The 18,639-nt window shown below is 44.0% G+C and overlaps 1 protein-coding gene across 7 annotated transcripts in view; it reads left to right on the top strand.

Moving 5' to 3' along the window:
- Positions 1 to 18,639, top strand: part of MEF2D (myocyte enhancer factor 2D) — a 139,609-nt gene that overhangs the window by 70,606 nt on the left and 50,364 nt on the right. Inside the window, exon 1 of one of the 7 annotated variants that reach the window (XM_075843534.1) lies at positions 6,759 to 6,778. The exons of the other annotated variants lie outside the window; for them this stretch is intronic. The gene's annotated coding sequence lies outside the window, so the exon portion shown is untranslated. Of the gene's footprint in view, positions 1 to 6,758; positions 6,779 to 18,639 lie in introns of those variants that run through there. 7 annotated transcript variants of the gene reach the window in all.

Raw genomic sequence — 18,639 nt, 5'->3', positions numbered from 1 at the left:
AGCAGCCTAGTAAAGCTGGATAAGTCCTTTGGGTATTTATATTGGCTACTGTTAACTGGTGAGGGGAATGAAAGCTGCTTAATAGACAGATTTGCCGTTCAGGAGTCTGGGAAAGCTGGGTGTTTGTTTTTTTTTTTTTGTTTTTTTTTTGTAATGGAGGACACCTGCTAACAAGTGAGGAAAAATCTATAACCTAATTAAAGAAAAGGGCGATCTGTAGGAAATAATAGGCCCGATGTAGGAAGTCGGCCGTTTTCTCCTCAGGACGCCGGTCCTCGTAGTCACGGACATATGGCTGCTAACAGAGAACAAATGGCCACTTATACGAGAGCGGCCGCGTCCGAACAGAAGTCCTCATTTGGTCATAGGCATTTCGTGGCGTTCCCTGTGCAGCTGTTCTCTCTGAAGTGGCGCCTGTTAACCCCTTCTCTGCCGCAGCAGGATCATCCCATTTTAAGATCTTTGGTTAAACCCCAATATAAAAAAAATAAAAAAAATGCGTTATTTGTATTCATTTTAATGTGTTTTTTTTGGGGGTAATTCCACCTCTGTTACCCCCACGGCTCCGCAGCATCTTTAATATGAATATATGGATTCCATTAGTAACTAAAGCTGATTAGTTCCTGTGTCGGCAGGGGCACGTCGCCAGGAAACGTATGCGAAAATGATGACGCCAGGGTCATTCCGTGAACCCTGATGGACTGCGATGTATGTGAAGAAATTACATCCACCTTCTCACGCACATATATGTATATACAGGTCTGAATGGCGCTAGATATAAATCGCGCTGACTTTCTATCATGGCGGTTTCTTTGACCTGTCGTCTCTTGGAAGCCATTTCGTTTCCAGCAGTGGACGGGCGAGTCCTTGTTAAATAGTTACATCTCCGACGCGGGGTCAACGGGACGCGCTCTGCGTTAAGCGAATGTCGCCGGCAGAATCCGTGCTTGTTTTGCTCATTTTGATTTGCGCAGCCCGGGAGCCCTGGACTCTCATTGATATTAACCCCCGGAGGTTTTTCATCTCTAGCCCTAATACAATTTCTGGCTGGGCTCGAGCAGCGGAGCGACGCGTCTAGATCTTCGCTTTATATCGGCAATCTGCAGAAATCTAGGTCACGAACATCATTTCTCCCCTCTGGGGGGGTTGCCAGAATCAGACCTCAATTTTTCTTTGTAGTCTCCGCAGGATTTTACTTAGATGGCACCTTCTCCTGCTAGGAAGCTAATTGAGATGAGCGATGGGGGCCGGGACTGGAGCACCTGGTGGTAGGAGGCGGTGTAACCGGCCTTCGTTTTTTATTTTTTTCTCTCCTCGGTGCTTCCCCTTTAAACCCCCCCCCCCCCCTCCCCGGGCCTTTAACCAAAACGACCGCTATTTAACCGGCACTGTGATAGGATCTGCAATTTGTTTTTGACCGGTTTATTGGACGCCATCAAAAACGGCCTGGTGTCATTTGGGAGAAACTGGTTGCTATGGATACCTTGCCTAACAACCACAGTGTTTGATATGAGGTTGTCAGGCAGCACTTCTTCCCTAGCAACAAGTCTTTATCTCGATACTCAGTTTATAAGATCAAGGCAGGACTGGCCTCCTGTTTCCCCATGACAACACTTCTTTGGTGGTTCAGTGCTTCAAATTCCTGTTTACATCATCTACACATCCAGTAACTGATGTGGACATTGATGTGGACGGTTCTTTAAAGTCAAACAACGTCTCTTTCAATTAAACTCAACAGAAGTGTTGTCATGGGGGCAATTGTTTCATGTACACTATATGATTGTTTGTTTTTTTTTATATATATATATATATATATATATATATATATATATATATATATATATATATATATATAGTACATCTGGTAGTTCATCTTTAAGGAAGTTGTAGGCCAGAAGGAGCCGCCGTCTCTCGTTATCCTAAATTAAGTTTACCGCCTTCTCGTAATGGAGGCAGCCATTTTGTTGGTGTTGGTGTGGAGAAGGGACGTCCGGGAGAAAAGCTCTGTATGAAGCGGCGCACGCGGCACGTTATGCAAAATGTTTGACCTTATGCCCCACCCATTTATATAGGACACGCCTCCAACCAAGGACCTTTGAATCTAGAAAATAGTACATATGACCCCCTTTATTACACTTCAAAATAAATGCCGGCACTAGACCAGACCCCCTAAATAAATACAGACCCCTAAAGTAATGCAGACCAGACCCCCTAAATAAATACAGACCCCAGACTCTCTCTTCCCTCCTGGCTGCAGCCCTGGACAATGACCTGATGGTGGCGCCGGAGAGCAAAAAGGTTTGCACGAAAGAGGCGAGGTGAGAATTTTTAGTCGGGATGCGGGGGCCAGGGAGATTGCCCGCTCGTCTGGAAATCTCCCCTTTATCTGGGAACATTGGCTCCATCCTGAAAATGGCGGCCTCCATAGCACTGTCCGTAGAGTATAGGGGGCTTTGTTTACAAATACATTAGGTCATTTTATGGGCTTCACCTATCAAAACGGTCAACAGAGGCCCCTAACAACCAATCAGAATCCAGCTTTAAGTTTTTAAACTGCACTTAAAAATGGGTCTCTGGTTGCTGTGGGTGACGAGGTCATTTGGCCCAGTGAGGCCCAGTAGATGTACTACTTTTAATTTTCAACAAGCTTTATTGAATGTAATGTTCACAGTACAACTCAGACGCTGTCAACACGGCCACCATTTGTGTCATGTAAATGGCGGCTATCGTGCTGATGTATATACGAGACTTTTGTAGGGCCTGACTCGTGTAGTTATTCTGGGACTTGTAGTTCTACGTGAGTTCATATTTTTTCTAATACATTACAATGAGTAACAGGATAATTTTTTTAATTTTTTTTTCTTCAGGATTCTCATTCTGTTTTGTTGCGCTTAAGCGTAAATAAAATCGTAATGCGATGATAAAACGACGGAGGAGACGTCTGAGTAAACGCTTCGTCGTACCGCGGTTGCCTAGAACCGCTCCTCCTTTTATGGGGTAAAGTTGTGGAAGCGACAATTATTTGACGTAATAAGCCGCCACTTTAGTTCCCCCGTGTATAACGTTTGGCGTGAATTGTCTCGCTTGTTGCCAGATCGGCGATCTGGGTCACATAGCGGCGACCACTTTCTAGTTCTATCTGTTTCTAGGAAAGCAGGGTGACTTCCAATATGGCTGCCATGACAGCTCCAACAGGGGATAGAATGACCAATTTGGTCATTCATTGATAATGGAGTGTGTGAAAGAAGGCGCATTTAAGCAGATGTGCCATTCAGGTCACTGGGAAAGTTGAGTGACTACCCCATATTAGTTGCCACCCATCTTATCCAGGAATCCACACCACTAGAATAGACTATAGAGTTGTCCTCTTGTGCCAAGTTATGAAACATTACAATTCGCCTATTTCTAGTTATATCGGCTTCTGGAAAAGCTGGATGACCCCCAATAGGGCCGCCATTATGTTCTTATAGGGGAAATCGCAAAACGTTCCTAGACACCTGAACGCTAGACTTAGTTATTTAGTGATAAGATAGTGGGGGAGGGGGTGTCTTATGTGATAACTGCGCGCGCCACGTGGGGGTCACCCAGCTTTCCCAGAAACTGATAAACCAAGGATAGGATTTTTAACGAGGACGTAAACTGGCAGAGGACTTTTAATCGGTAAGGAATGATTTGAGATATTAAAGAATCTATTAAGAATTTGGGTAAAATTTGATTCTGGTTTCCCCTGGCGATCTAGGACTTGAGGGACCGCTAGCACGGTCCCGCTGATGTCCGCTGCGGAATCTCTTGGCCCGTCGTCCCGCATTCCCGGCACCCACACGTAACATTACTCATGAGGCGAAAAAGGTCTCTTTCACGAGACACGAGCGGAACAGGTGAGGCGCTCTGTCGCCGTCACCAATGTGTGCATTTTTTGCCATGGCAACGGCTGCTGATGTCCCTGCGGTGGCCTTAATTGGGACAAGGGATAAAAGCCAGACCGCCGCATAACATGTACTTCACCGTTCAGCCGGGTCAGGGCCTCCTCTCTTTGATTCGCAGCCGGTCCGCACTCGGAGGAAATTGCCGTTTCATTACCGAGAGCGGTGAAAAGCCAAGCCAATTATCGACGGCCTCAGCGCCTTATTACAAGGGCTACTAATTTAAATTGGCGAGAGATGTACCGCGTCGCCGGATCTGCTCTACCGCAGACATTTGCTTTCGCTGGGGTATTCCGTCCAATGCTGCGCCACCAATATTGTTTCGAATAGAAAAATTGGAATTGTAAAAAACGGTAAACAATTTTTTAGTATTTTTAAAAAAAAAAAAAATTGTCTGTCTTTATTTTTTTATAAGAAGCCGTGGGCCTTGTAAAGGGTTAATAATCCCGGGGCGGCGATCCCTCCGTGCTGCGGTGGTCTCCCCGGAGGTTTGCTGCTCGTTCCCGCTGTCATGCCTCTGCCTTTCCCACCTCTCGGAGCATCAAGGAGTCTGAGACCTTGGAGCTGTTGCGTGGTGATAGTCGCCATGGAGACGGGTTCGCGGTATCCATGTGCCGAGCATGTCTGTATCACTTTGTGTCTGGCTCTAAGTGAAGCACGATAACAGGAGAATGGGGGACGACAGGAAATGTGCGCTGCCGCCGCTGACAGCCGCGCGCTGTATTATTCTGTACAGTATCGGACGCCGCCCGGATCAGCATTTACACGTGAACCTGACACGCCTAAATCTCTATACATATATTATCTATTCTCAAAGGCCGCATTTACGGACATGACTTGAAATGCGTTGTTGTTGCCCATGGCAACCAACCCATCAGCCTTCACTCATGGGTTTTGCTAATGGCAGGTACAAAATGAAAGCAGAGACCTGATTGGTCACAGACAGCTCTTTCCGTTTCTCTTTGACCAAGCGCTTAAAGGGGTTTTCTAGGAATAAAGAAATGTACCCGATACTTTTATATATGGAATCTGCCCTGGTCTTCATTTTTTTTAAAACAATATGGCGGGTTGTCACGTGTCAGCGCTTGGATGTAATGTCACAGAGATGACATGTCACCCCGCCATATTGTTTACATACAATCACTGGTTTTCAGGAGGACCCCTTTAACAATTAGTCTCTGTTCACATTCCATTTTGGCCATCAGGAAGGCTCCCGAGTCCTGGCGTACATCCGACACGTGTTTATGGGACTCCATTGTCAGACCGTGTCCTTTTGGCCTCCGTTTGGCGAGTATACATTAGTAAATCGGATGAAATTGCGTAGTAGATTACGCTATTTCATCCCGCAGAGTCCGGTAAACAAACGGGGGTGCCTACGGGGGTTGGATGCCACTGTATGGCATTCGTTAAGCTGATGCGTCAAAGGCTTTTCGCGGTGTGTACGTTAAATGGATGCCATCGATGACGGATGCGTAAACAGATGCCTAAGATTCATACGGCGCGATTTTGCCCAGCTGAAAACATAACACATGCAATTTTTCACCACGGATTTCTGCCGTGCGACAAAAAAATGCAGCAAAATCGCACCGTGTGAATACACCCTAAGGCCCTGTTCACACGGAGGCTTTTGCAGGCAGAAAAATGTATTTGGAGGGCGATTTTTTTTTTTTTTTTTTTTTTTTACCTGCCTACTCTCTTTACGATGTTTTTCGGCCACGGCCATTGAGCGCCGCGTGCAAAAAATGCAGCGTAAACCGCTTTCTCTGCCTCCCATTGATGTTAATGGGAGGTCAGAGACGGAAACGCCTGAAGAAAGGGCATGACGCTCCTTTTTTCTCTCGAGGGTTTTCTTCCGCTCGCGGAAAAAAAACGCCCCCGCCTCCCATTGAAATCAATGGGAGGCGTTTTCTGCGTTTTTTTGGCACGATTTCCAAAACTAAGCATGCCAAAAAACTCTGTGTGAACAGGGCCTAAGAGTGGAATCCATCACCCGTAGGCTGTAATGGCATCCGTTTAACAGATACATGATTAACTACATGATGTATCCGGTGACGTGTGGTTTAACGTATACGTTGGGAGCTTTTCCCGCCGTATACGTCAAAGGTAAACAAAAGAACGTAACGGGAACATGTATTCCGTTTGGGTGCAGCCCCCGGCTGATTGGTTGTTATGGGCCGCACTGTTCTTGTATATTCGAGCATTTTTTGGGAACTCCCATAACAGATGATAATACTCCGGTCCAGAGAAGCAGTACTGTTATAACGCGAGTCTATGTAGGGTCCTGTTCACACCACGTCCGTGATATCCGTTCAGCGTGTACGTCGGGAAGTAAGGCTCCATTAGGCCGACGAAGGCCAAAAGAGTGCCCTTTTGGCCTCCGTCGGGCTGGTATACATCGGTATATTTAAAAAAAAATTTTTCCGAAGACCGGAGTAGCATAGTAGACTAGGCTTTTCCAGCCCGTAAAAAAACGTATGTCTTTTTTTAACATGAGAGCCTATGGGTGACGTATGCCCACTCTATGGCATATACGTCGCAGATATATACACGGAAGGGGGGGCACTTAGAATAAAAGATGCATCTACTCTGAAATATTGCTAAGTGTGGAAACAGCCTGTTTCCTATGGTCATGGGGGGGGGGGGGCTGGGGGGAGGGGACTGTCTCCGCATACACAAAACAAAAGAAGTGAGCGGAAGACCTGATATCCTTAGGCTTCCAGCGCTTGATTGGGTTGACAAGAACCTGGAACGTAGCGTGCTTCCTACCCGGGGGGAGCCATGTACCCTGTCATTACCAGGAGCGCTCCTTCCACCACGCAGGCCGCCGTCTCTCACATGGCATACGTGCTGCCTAGGTAAGCCACAACGTAAGCCGGTGTATCAAAAGACATCACTGTCTGCAAGCAATGTTTTTTTGGTGGATATTTTTGGGGGATTTATTTTTTTTTTTTTTACTTTTAAGCTTCTACTTTGTCATTGCTGGAGTATAGGGAACCTGGGGCGTAATATATTGTGCCACCCTTGACTGTGCAGAGGATTTATTGTGTGGGGCGCTGGTGGCATGATGAGGCCCGGTTCTGATCCGCTATTTATTGCATTTGCCATATGGAAAAAAATTTACGTTAATCCACTAAAATCCGCCAGGATCGGCAAACACTTTGACTTTTACGCCATATCGCAGCGATGTATCCGGGACGTGTTGTAAAATAATATTGTATTGGGTCCAGTCATTGCGGATTTGGTCAGTTTGGCAGAACCAGAGGGTTCAGTCTGCCGGCTGAGAGTAGTAGTGCGACAGACATAAGTTACTTATTCCGGGGTTGGATGTGCAATAGGGGGAAAAAAAAAAAGCCCTAAAAAGGCATTGATAACTGTTTGTAAATCCGTGTGCACACCGTCGAATTCGGCTGTATTTGCGGTCCGCAATTACGGACCCATTCATTTCTATTGACCATGGACACCTTTCTGTATATTTACGGGAAGTTGTCCGGGCCGCAGAAAGCCTCCGCAAAAGATAGGACATGTAAATCTGGGAGCACTGGACGAAAGTGCAGGTGTCTGTCCGCGGCCGCTATTTTTTTAATTTTTTTGAAAAAAAAATTTGACCCAAATTTTTTGATGCGTTCTGAAATGCAACGCCTGAATACAGCCTGACCCTCTGCAGAACATGACAGATATCAGATCTAAGGGTCCTATTATAGGGCCCGATGTGGGCCGTTAAAATGAGCGCCGATCCATGAGACGGCTCGGATAAAAAAAAAAATCATTTTAGTTCGCACATTGCACGTTATTTGCGTCTTTTTGATGCGGATTCCGCACTGAAAATCTGCGACGATACGTCAATGAGGGTTTAAATTTTGTGGGTTTTTTTATTTCATTTTTAGGTTTTTATTATTTGATGACTTCTTTTAGTAGTGTGTGAGAGTATTTGCATTCGTATTCAAAAAGTTCTCACCACCTGCATATATTTTTTTTATGGTACTACAACTCTCATCGGGGCCTTGTCGTTTGCCAGCAGTTGGAGAGACAAGTTGCTTAGCAGGTATAAATAATTCATGTGTCATTTGCCGGTGGAACTTTTTGGACGGCTGCCTCTCCAGTGGGAACATCATGTCCTAGTGAGGGGTGAAACGGAACGAGTCTAATAACTGGAATCCAGTTGGCGGCTCGGCATCCCCCGTCCTGCGCGAGCTCGGAGGGGGCTTTTATTTGCTGCTGTTTTGAAGTGGCCTGCGATGTTTTTATGGTCTCTTTTTAGAACCGAAGTGGAATCTGTAATAAGCCGACCTTTGAAGTGGGAACTCTATTGGCAGCGTCTGCGAGGAGGTGGATTTAGGTGCCATCGACTCCTAAGTGAGCGTTACGGGGTGGATGGATCGAGTGGTCGAAATGATCAGGGCGCAAAAATATGGTTTACTTCTGACCGGACCTACAAATATAACTCCGCGGCCCGTCCACGCAATATTTACTGACCGTATATACTGCACAGACGTAACGCTGTTCACCTCTGCATCGTGGCTTCCGTTTTTAATGGAAGCGACGACGCAGCGCCATATCCGTCGCATGAACGGACCCCATTAACTTACCGCATGCAGAGCTATTTTTCCCGTCAAGGCAACGGACCTCGTAACGAAACCTGACGGACGTTATTAGAAGTCAATGTGGTCTGTTGAGCGCCGGTGGCATTCCCCGTACGACCGATTCGGCTTTGCGGCCGTATAAATGGAAACCGCGACGCAAGTGTGAACAGAGCCTTAACCTCCTCCAGTGAGTTACCACGATGTGCAAACACTCCAGTCCAAAGAGTTAATGATGAATTCAGCTCTGCTACATCTGTATAGATAGTGAATAAAACACTATAACAAGTGGATATTATAGGCAGAGTGTATAGCCTGGCGGCAGTAATATCATGGCATAGAATATATAGATGTGCCCCCCCCCCACCAACAGTAACTATGCAGCTGCTGAGCATCATGGGAGGTTCCCAGAGGCTTCAGACCATTTTATGCAGATTAGCGCATGTTAATGAGATGCCCACGGCCTGGTTCGGGGGAGGTGAGAACGCAGGAGGAAGTAGTTTGTCTCCTCCGATATCCCTCCGTGGTGTGATGAGAGGTGCAATGTTAACCCCCTCCCGAGCTTTCTGTCAGCGACTGCCTCCCGTCCTTATGTTCTGGTGTGTAAAAATTTATTTTCGGCTACAGCTGCAAAAAAGAAAAAAAAAAAATATTTAATTTTTTTATATTTTGAGTGGGTTTATTTTGGCTTTTCTTTTATTTTTCCTCATAGCGGTCAATGGAGAAACAGTCACCCTGCACAATTCTAGTGTTGGCTGCTCAAATTGGGGGCAGAACCCTCAACTTCTCCTAATTTCCAAACTAGGGGGCGCTGCCATGGGACTGAAAGGTCCTGTAATGCAAATCAGCTGCGATCAATATCATAAGGTCATTTTATATTTATAGTCCCTGGTAGTCCTCGGCGTTCTGACCCTCTGAGCCGGCACCTTATTTCTCTGATTGTGAGTAGAATTTTTGGCCATTATCAAAAAGAGCGGCATGAATTTCCCTCTAACATTCAGTATAATCATTTTATTACCCCTTCCCCATAGGAGCTTACAATCTGATATCCCTCGTCCTTGCCCGCAGTGACCCCTGACCTTCCAGCGACACGCTCCAGAATGATTCCGGCTCATGGTCGCCGCACGCGTCCTGTATCCGGCCCGTATTGGAGCGCGGTGACGGCACTTAGCGTGTCATCTGCACATGTAAAGCTTGACAAAGGCAGTTGACAGACGGGCGGCCGGGTAATTGGTCTGATCTGAAAGACAAGACCCTTCTTCTAAGTGGCGTACGGAAGTCGGCCGAGTGAATAGGGACTCAGTGGGGCTCCCAATGTATCTGGGACTCATGTCAGGAAGAGCTGGTGGCTTTTTGTTTTCCGTGCTTCATCTCTAACCCTCCACCCTGATTTATTCAGTATAAATTGTGTTTCCGTCGGTCTCCGCCGGCGACCGGTTTTAAAGGGGACGTTCACCCACAAGAAATGTCACTTGTCGCAAACGTTGACATTTGCCGTCGTCGCCTTTTTTAACTTTCCTGTCTTCGTATTTCCTTCTAGCAGTTTATAACTTGCTCGGTTTCACTTCCCATGGCAACGAGCATTCAACATTTGTTTCCTTAGCACCAGTTGCTAGGTGGCGGAGGGCCATAGCAACAGGACTGGTAGAAACAAACAGTAATAAACAGGGGGAACTGATCAGAAGACAAATATGGCACATTGTCTAACAACACCGGGGCTTAGTGCGGATGGGCACCCTATTGCCGAGGTGTCAGTCTGTCTCCGTTACGCCTGGTGACGACCTCGTTATTTAATAGAACTGGTGTCACATCCTCATCCTGTCTGAGGAAAGGAATTTTCCATCTTGTAAGAAAAATAGAGCCCAGAAATCGGACTTCTTCCTGGCTGCTCCCTTTTCCTTCTCTGTCCGAGGTTAGGGCAGCACATATACTGTGGGCATGTGATGCCCGGCGTGCCCTAAAGTTATCTTCACTTTTGTCCTCCATCATGGGGGCATTGGGAAGATTGCGCTATTTGGTGTTGGTTTTGGCCCACAAGGGGCCAGAAGGGGTAAGCCACACCCACCTCGGAGATGAACTCTTCCTGGTTCAAGAGGAAGTGAGTCACCTGACCTCTCTCGGCTCCACTGAATGGCTGAGAGGACTCAGTCATGGGAGGAGCTTAGGGTATGAGTCTCTTTCTGGACCCTTTGAGCAGAGGGAGAACATTTCGTGGGTGCCCGGGACCATTGCTGTTCCCTTTTTTAATATTTGCAATTCTCCTGCTTGACCATCGGAATGATCTATTTCTGGATCCTTCCACTTTTGGTCTACTGAGATTTACAGGATTAGGGGGAAGAGTATAATTATTTTTGTGAATTTGGCTTAAAAGTCGGAATATTGCAACTTTTTATTGACTGAGTGGATTAATGTCCTGGGATTCTGTTCCAATAACACTGCGGGCCTGGTTCATGCTGATCGTAGTGGCTGAATTTGATCTTTTTATATATTAACTGTTCATCCTAAAAATGTATCTTCTCTCCATTGGCTGTGCAGTTGAAAACATTCCATTGTTCTCTGTTATCAGCCACTTTAGTGTTCTACAGTGGGACAGGAAGTCCAGAGAAATCCCAGCCCCCCATGATCACTGCTTTATCTCACATATCTCCAGTTCTGAGAAACCTTTACATACAGATGTGTGACTGATAGCAACAGCTGCACTGTATAAGCCTGTATTAACCCTTAAACAAGTATGTCCTCCATTTACAGTTTATACATCGATATCATCTACACAAAGTTCAGCCACTTTTCTAAATACGTGACATTACTTATCCTGTACTGACCCTGCGTTACATCCTGTATTATACTCCAGAGCTGCACTCACTATTCTGCTGGTGGAGTGACTGTGTACATACATTACATTACTTATCCTGTACTGATCCTGAGTTACATCCTGTATTATACTCCAGAGCTGCACTCACTATTCTGCCGGTGGAGTCACTGTGTACATACATTACTTATCCTGTACTGATCCTGAGTTACATCCTGTATTATACTCCAGAGCTGCACTCACTATTCTGCCGGTGGAGTCACTGTGTACATACATTACTTATCCTGTACTGATCCTGAGTTACATCCTGTATTATACTCCAGAGCTGCACTCACTATTCTGCTGGTGGAGTGACTGTGTACATACATTACATTACTTATCCTGTACTGACCCTGCGTTACATCCTGTATTATACTCCAGAGCTGCACTCACTATTCTGCCGGTGGAGTCACTGTGTACATACATTACTTATCCTGTACTGATCCTGAGTTACATCCTGTATTATACTCCAGAGCTGCACTCACTATTCTGCTGGTGGAGTCACTGTGTACATACATTACATTACTTATCCTGTACTGATCCTGAGTTACATCCTGTATTATACTCCAGAGCTGCACTCACTATTCTGCTGGTGGAGTCACTGTGTACATACATTACATTACTTATCCTGTACTGATCCCGAGTTACATCCAGTATTATACTCCAGAGCTGCACTCACTATTCTGCTGGTGGCGTCACTGTGTACATACATTACATTACTTATCCTGTACTGATCCTGAGTTACATCCTGTATTATACTCCAGAGCTGCACTCACTATTTTGCTGGTGGAGTCACTGCATACATATATACATACATTACATTGGCTCTGGGGATTTACATTCTGGGAAGTGTCCTCTATACCAGGTGCTGTACAGTGATCAGATGTAGCAAACCTAATTGCCCCCTGCATTATAGGAGCTCTTTTCCACTATTGAGGAGGTGTCTAACAACAAGCTTTCTGACTGTTTCCAATGACGTATAATACACTGGAGTATAATATAAGATGTAACTCCGGATCAGTACAGGATAATGTATGTACATAGTGACTCCACCAGCAGAATAGTGAGTACAGCACTGGAGTATAATACAGGATGTAACTCAGGATCAGTACAGGATAAGTAATGTAATGTATGTACACAGTGACTTCACCAGCAGAATAGTGAGTGCAGCTCTGGAGTATAATACAGGATATAACTCAGGATCAGTACAGGATAAGTAATGTAATGTATGTACACAGTGACTCCACCAGCAGAATAGGGATTGCAGCTCTGGAGTGTAATACAGGATGTATCTCAGGATCAGTACAGGATAAGTAATGTAATGTATGTACACAGTGACTCCACCAGCAGAATAGTGAGTGCAGCTCTGGAGTATAATACAGGATATAACTCACGATCAGCACAGGATAAGTAATGTAATGTATGTACACAGTGACTCCACCAGCAGAATAGTGAGTGCAGCTCTGGAGTATAATACAGGATGTAACTCCGGGTCAGTACAAGATAAGTAATGTAATGTATGTACACAGTGACTCCACCAGCAGAATAGTGAGTGCAGCTCTGGAGTATAATACAGGATGTAACTCAGGATCAGTACAGGATAAGTAATGTATGTACACAGTGACTCCACCAGCAGAATAGAGAGTACAGCTCTGGAGTATAATACAGGATGTAACTCAGGATCAGTAATGTAATGTATGTACACAGTGACTCCACCAGCAGAATAGTGAGTGCAGCTCTGGAGTATAATACAGGATATAACTCGGGATCAGTACAGGATAAGTAATGTAATGTATGTACATAGTGACTCCACCAGCAGAATAGTGAGTGCAGCTCTGGAGTATAATACAGGATGTAACTCAGGATCAGTACAGGATAAGTAATGTAATGTATGTACACAGTGACTCCACCAGCAGAATAGTGAGTGCAGCTCTGGAGTATAATACAGGATGTAACTCCGGGTTAGTACAAGATAAGTAATGTAATGTATGTACACAGTGACTCCACCAGCAGAATAGTGAGTGCAGCTCTGGAGTATAATACAGGATGTAACTCAGGATCAGTACAGGATAAGTAATGTATGTACACAGTGACTCCACCAGCAGAATAGTGAGTGCAGCTCTGGAGTATAATACAGGATATAACTCGGGATCAGTACAGGATAAGTAATGTAATGTATGTACACAGTGACTCCACCAGCAGAATAGTGAGTGCAGCTCTGGAGTATAATACAGGATGTAACTCAGGATCAGTACAGGATAAGTAATGTAATGTATGTACACAGTGACTCCACCAGCAGAATAGTGAGTGCAGCTCTGGAGTATAATACTGGATGTAACTCGGGATCAGTACAGGATAAGTAATGTAATGTATGTACACAGTGACTCCACCAGCAGAATAGTGAGTGCAGCTCTGGAGTATAATACAGGATGTAACTCTGGATCTTTGCAAGTTCAGTAATGTATGCACGTAGTGACAGCCATTCCAAGAACTGGTTAATTACTCATACCCTATACGTAGAACTTATCTAAGCTTTTTCATGTGGTCTGTGAGAATCCATCAATTCTCTTTATGACCCCCACCACTTGTATTGACTTGCTGCAGCCAGTCTGCACTCTGCTCAATCCAGGCTTTCTGAAGTAAAGCCTCTGTAAGTGGAATAGCCCTTTAAGAATATAATTTGGGAGTATGCAGAAAACGTAATCAAGGGAATTTTTACCATGGCCGTTTTTATATATGCGTCTCCTACAAGTACAACATTTCTCTAAATACTCCGGCTGATGCAGATATATGGAGATCCATGGTAGGTGGGTGATTTATGCGTGTCGCCAATGTTATCAGTGATGCATCATGGGAGATGTAGCCCAGTGACACATGGAGCGCCATGATTGATGATGGTGGTTTTGCATCCACTAGATAAGATGCAGCGCGTCCACTCCTATCTGTGACGGCCATTAGCAAGTTCATAGTGGACATCACGATATAGTCACGGGTCACAGCAGGTTAATTGATCACATGATAATCCACATAGCGGAATCATAATGGAGGACTGCGGGGTGTCGGGCTGGAGAGATATGGAAGATTAGATGGCCCAAGGGCCTAGAATACATGTTTGCCTACTATTTGACATATATGAATTGTTTGAAGGGGTATTCCCAGAACTGACCACTATCACCTATACACAGGATAGGTGATCATTTTCTGATCGCTGGGGGCCCCACCGATTTGTGAGAACGGGGGTCCCGAACCACCTGTTTCTCTTCAATGTTTGAATGCAGAGAGGAGGAAATTACATTGAGCATGTCACTGCCGCTCCATTCAAAGTCTATGGGCATGACTGAGACCGCAGAGTACAGCGCTCACCTGTTTCGGTCAGTCCTATAGCCATCGAATGGCGCGGCAGGTGCACATGCTCAACCACCGCTCCATCAAGCTCCTCCTCACTGCAGGGGATGCAGTGAGGAGGATCTGGGTTTTTTTTAACGATCGACAGGGGTCACAGCAGTGGGGGAGGTGACAATTGTCAAGTCTGGGACAACCCTTTTAGGGCCGGTGCTTGATAAAAACTTCCTACAGTGGTCAATTTTGGATTAATACATTAACCCTTTTATTTCATTCCCATTGGTGGTGAAAACCCCCATAAAGCCCCCCTCTATAGGCAGCGCAATGTTAGCAAAGGAGGGGATATATCTAGAGGGTCTGCACTGACTATTTATTTTTCCTTTGGGTCCTCGTGACATCCCTACCCATAAAATTTGGAAACCAGATTAGTTGTACATTGATTGGGCAAAGTTTCCATTGGCCACAATGGGGTAAATCCTATGGCTTACGTTGTACCAATATCTTGGGCCTGGCGTCACGGTTCTAGCCTAAGGGGTCTCTGGATCACTGCACATCGATGATCTGTTGTCTACAAAAACAATTGCCAGAAAGTCATCCGTCTCCATCACTAACGTATAAAAATGGCCGGGGGGAAAAAAAGCCCTTTTTCTGGATCTATGGGCCGCCTTGTATTCATCCGGTGAATAGGAATTGTGTGTGTGTGTTTAGACAAAGTCGCTCACATAACATTTACTGCCGGGGTGTGGAGTGAATGAAGCTCTTTTTTTGGCCTTTTATAAGTTAGGACCCTGTGGTCTCGGCTCGGTTGAGATTCTGGTTTAGTATAATAAAGACGGCGCACAACTCTGGCCCAGCCACTAAGTCAAACTTTACCCCCCTCTCCGTCTCTCGTTGGCTGCTGAAGGCAATAAACTGCCCATGGTCGGGCTGCGGGCTCCAGAATTCCTTCTACTCATGACAGTGTTAATATATCTGGAAAATAAACATTTGGTTTCACAAAAAGGGGGGTGGGAGTCATTATGGGAGTGGGAGGGGTCTCCTGCTGTTCTGCTCCGTACCCCAGCAATGGCCAGTCCTAGTCAGGGGCTATGTATAATAAAAAAGAAAAATTTTTTTTTTATATTTTAACTTTTTTTTTTTTCTCTTTTAGAAATTGTATCTTTTTGAGTCATTTTTTTGTGTTTTTTTTAGACTCTGCATGGCTTTAAACAAAAATGATTTATTTTTATTTTTTTCGTTTTAATACCTTTTAAATTCTTCAAATCTTCACATTAAATCTGGGTTTACAAGTTTCAGTCAAAATGCTTTTTTTTTTTTTTGTTTGTTTTTTTGCTGCGATGTGTGAACTCAGCCTTTAAAAGGAGGCGGCCGTATCACTTTCCTTTATGAAATATCCTACAAAGGGTGAGGGCCCGCAGACATCGGTGTTGGAAACTTCGTTAGGGGCCACAGATATGGATGAAATTAACGGAAACAATAAGAACATCCTGTTGGAACCCCCAAGGAACGGGTTCGGTTGGGCGCCGGTCGTCTGCATCGGTCAACGGAATCGGTACTTCCGGTAATTCCGTCGTTCTGTTCCTCTGAACAGCGGAAACCCGAACACAGGTTTGAACAGACCCTAAATTATAGAAGTGTCGAAACCTGAAAATTTTTTATTTTTTTATTTTTGAGGTTTAAGAAAAAATATTTTTCAAACTAAATTTAGTTTTTTATGTTCTTTAAATACAGGGATGGACAAACCTCGTCCATTGATTATTTAGTATTACTTTTTTCGGCAAGTTCCAGTAAGACAACATGGCAAAAAAAAACGAAAAGTAAATCAATAAATAAAATAAATAGATCTGACGGTTAAAATATTTACCTGATATTTTTTTTTTTTTCAAAACTGTTTGCGGCAAAAATATTATTTTACTTCTAAAATCCTTTAAAAATAAAGAGACTGCCCGAATATTTGGAGCAGGTTGTTTTATCAAATATTTGTTACAATATACAAATAAAAAATGCAGCATTTTAATGTGAAAGACCTAAAAATATTATCATTTTCCACATTTTAAACGTTTTGTATTTTAAAAATTTTTTTTTTTGGGCAAAATGTTCTGAACATGTCAGGATAAATGTAGTGTGAATTTTACGATTTAAAGGGAAAGCCGCCCCTTTTATTTATTTTTTTTTTTTTAATCCATGAAATTTTTTTTTTGCATTTTGGTAATTTATCTTAGTACAATGGCTGCCACATGTTTAATGAGAAGCAATTTAATTCCCATTTTATTCCAGAGCCTATTTGTTAAATTCTCTTTACCGAGTGTTGCGGTGGCTCGGGATGTCCGGAGGGACATGGAAAATGAGGATTACAGCCTAAACTTTCGGATTGGTTACCCGTGCTGCTCTCTATACATAGCAATTTGTAGCTTACCGAGTCACTAGGAGGCAGTTCAATGAATGAGGCATAAAGTGCCTCGTGCCTCACTGATGCCAATTGACTGGTGAATAATAGGTATTGGTGCATCTATGTCCTGAGGCCTCTGGATCCTCGTGCCGTTTCCTCGTCGCCCACTTATTTTGAGCTCCGTGTCATGGAGATTTTGTTACCCGGCTACAAGGGATGCAGCTAATGACAGAAAGGAAGTCAATTTCAGAAGGGGAAGTGCGAAGAACCCAGAGGTGTAAGGTTCAGAAGACGTGTAAGGATGTGGTGGGGTATACAGTAAAACAACAACAACAACCCCTATGAGAGCCGTAACGGTGACCCTATTAGTCGCCCCCAGCTTCCTCAGACTCCTGAATTCCCAAATCCGCATAGGTAGAATTTGCCTTTGAAAAATGGAGGAGAAATGGGTAAAAAAAAATTTTTACTTTTGAAATTAAGATTATTTTTTTTTCTAAGCCGTGCTCCTGTGTACAGCTACTACCTACATGAATTGTGTAACCCTTTCACCACTGACTCCAGCCCCCCCATAATCTTGTGTAGGGGTTTAGAATAAAGCACGCTCTCTGTCATGTCAGTTTTCTTCTCACACAGGTAGTGTTTTTTTTTCTTTTTTCTTTTCTTTCCTTCCTGCTAAAGATAGATCTGCAGATTTTTAATTAGCAGATGGAGCAACACAGACATAATTAGACACGGTGCAGTCGTGAACGGGTGTTCTTGTGAATTGCAGCACTTACACTCCTGTATCGTCAGGAGATCATGCATATTAATACAACCCAGCTTCCCTCTTTCACCTTTGCTGGGCAGAACAGTCCAGGGCCGTTTTGAAAAGCGGAAAAAGTATTGAGGCGTGACTGTGTGATATTACGAAGTGCCTCATGCCTCAGTAAGTTCATTTTGTTCAGTGTTATTAATAGTATGTAGGGTACTGATGAGGTACATACTGCCCCATGTACAAGAATATAACTACTATAATACTGCCCCTTATATACAAGAATATAACTACTATAATACTGCTCCCTATATACAAGAATATAACCACTATAATACTGCCACTATATACACGAATATAACTACTAGAATATTGCCCCTGTATACAAGAATATAACTACTAGAATACTGCTTCCTATATATATATGACTATAACTACTATAATACTGCCCCCTATATACAGGAATATAACTACTATAATACTGCTCCCTTTATACAAGAATATAACTACTATAATACTGCCCCCTATATACATGAATATAACTACTATAATACTGCCTCCTATATACAAGAATATAACTACTATACTACTGCCCCCTATATACAAGAATATAACTACTATAATACTGCTCCTATATACAAGAATATATTTACTATAATACTGCCCCCTATATACAAGAATATAACTACTATAATACTGCCCCCTATATACAAGAATATAACTACTATAATACTGCTCCTATATACAAGAATATATTTACTATAATACTGCCCCCTATATACAAGAATATAACTACTATAATACTGCCC

This window comes from Rhinoderma darwinii, chromosome 12, assembly GCF_050947455.1.
Source record: "Rhinoderma darwinii isolate aRhiDar2 chromosome 12, aRhiDar2.hap1, whole genome shotgun sequence".
Lineage (NCBI taxonomy): Eukaryota > Metazoa > Chordata > Amphibia > Anura > Rhinodermatidae > Rhinoderma > Rhinoderma darwinii.
Note: the sequence above shows the minus strand (reverse complement) of the source record. Positions and strands in the feature narration are given on the sequence as shown.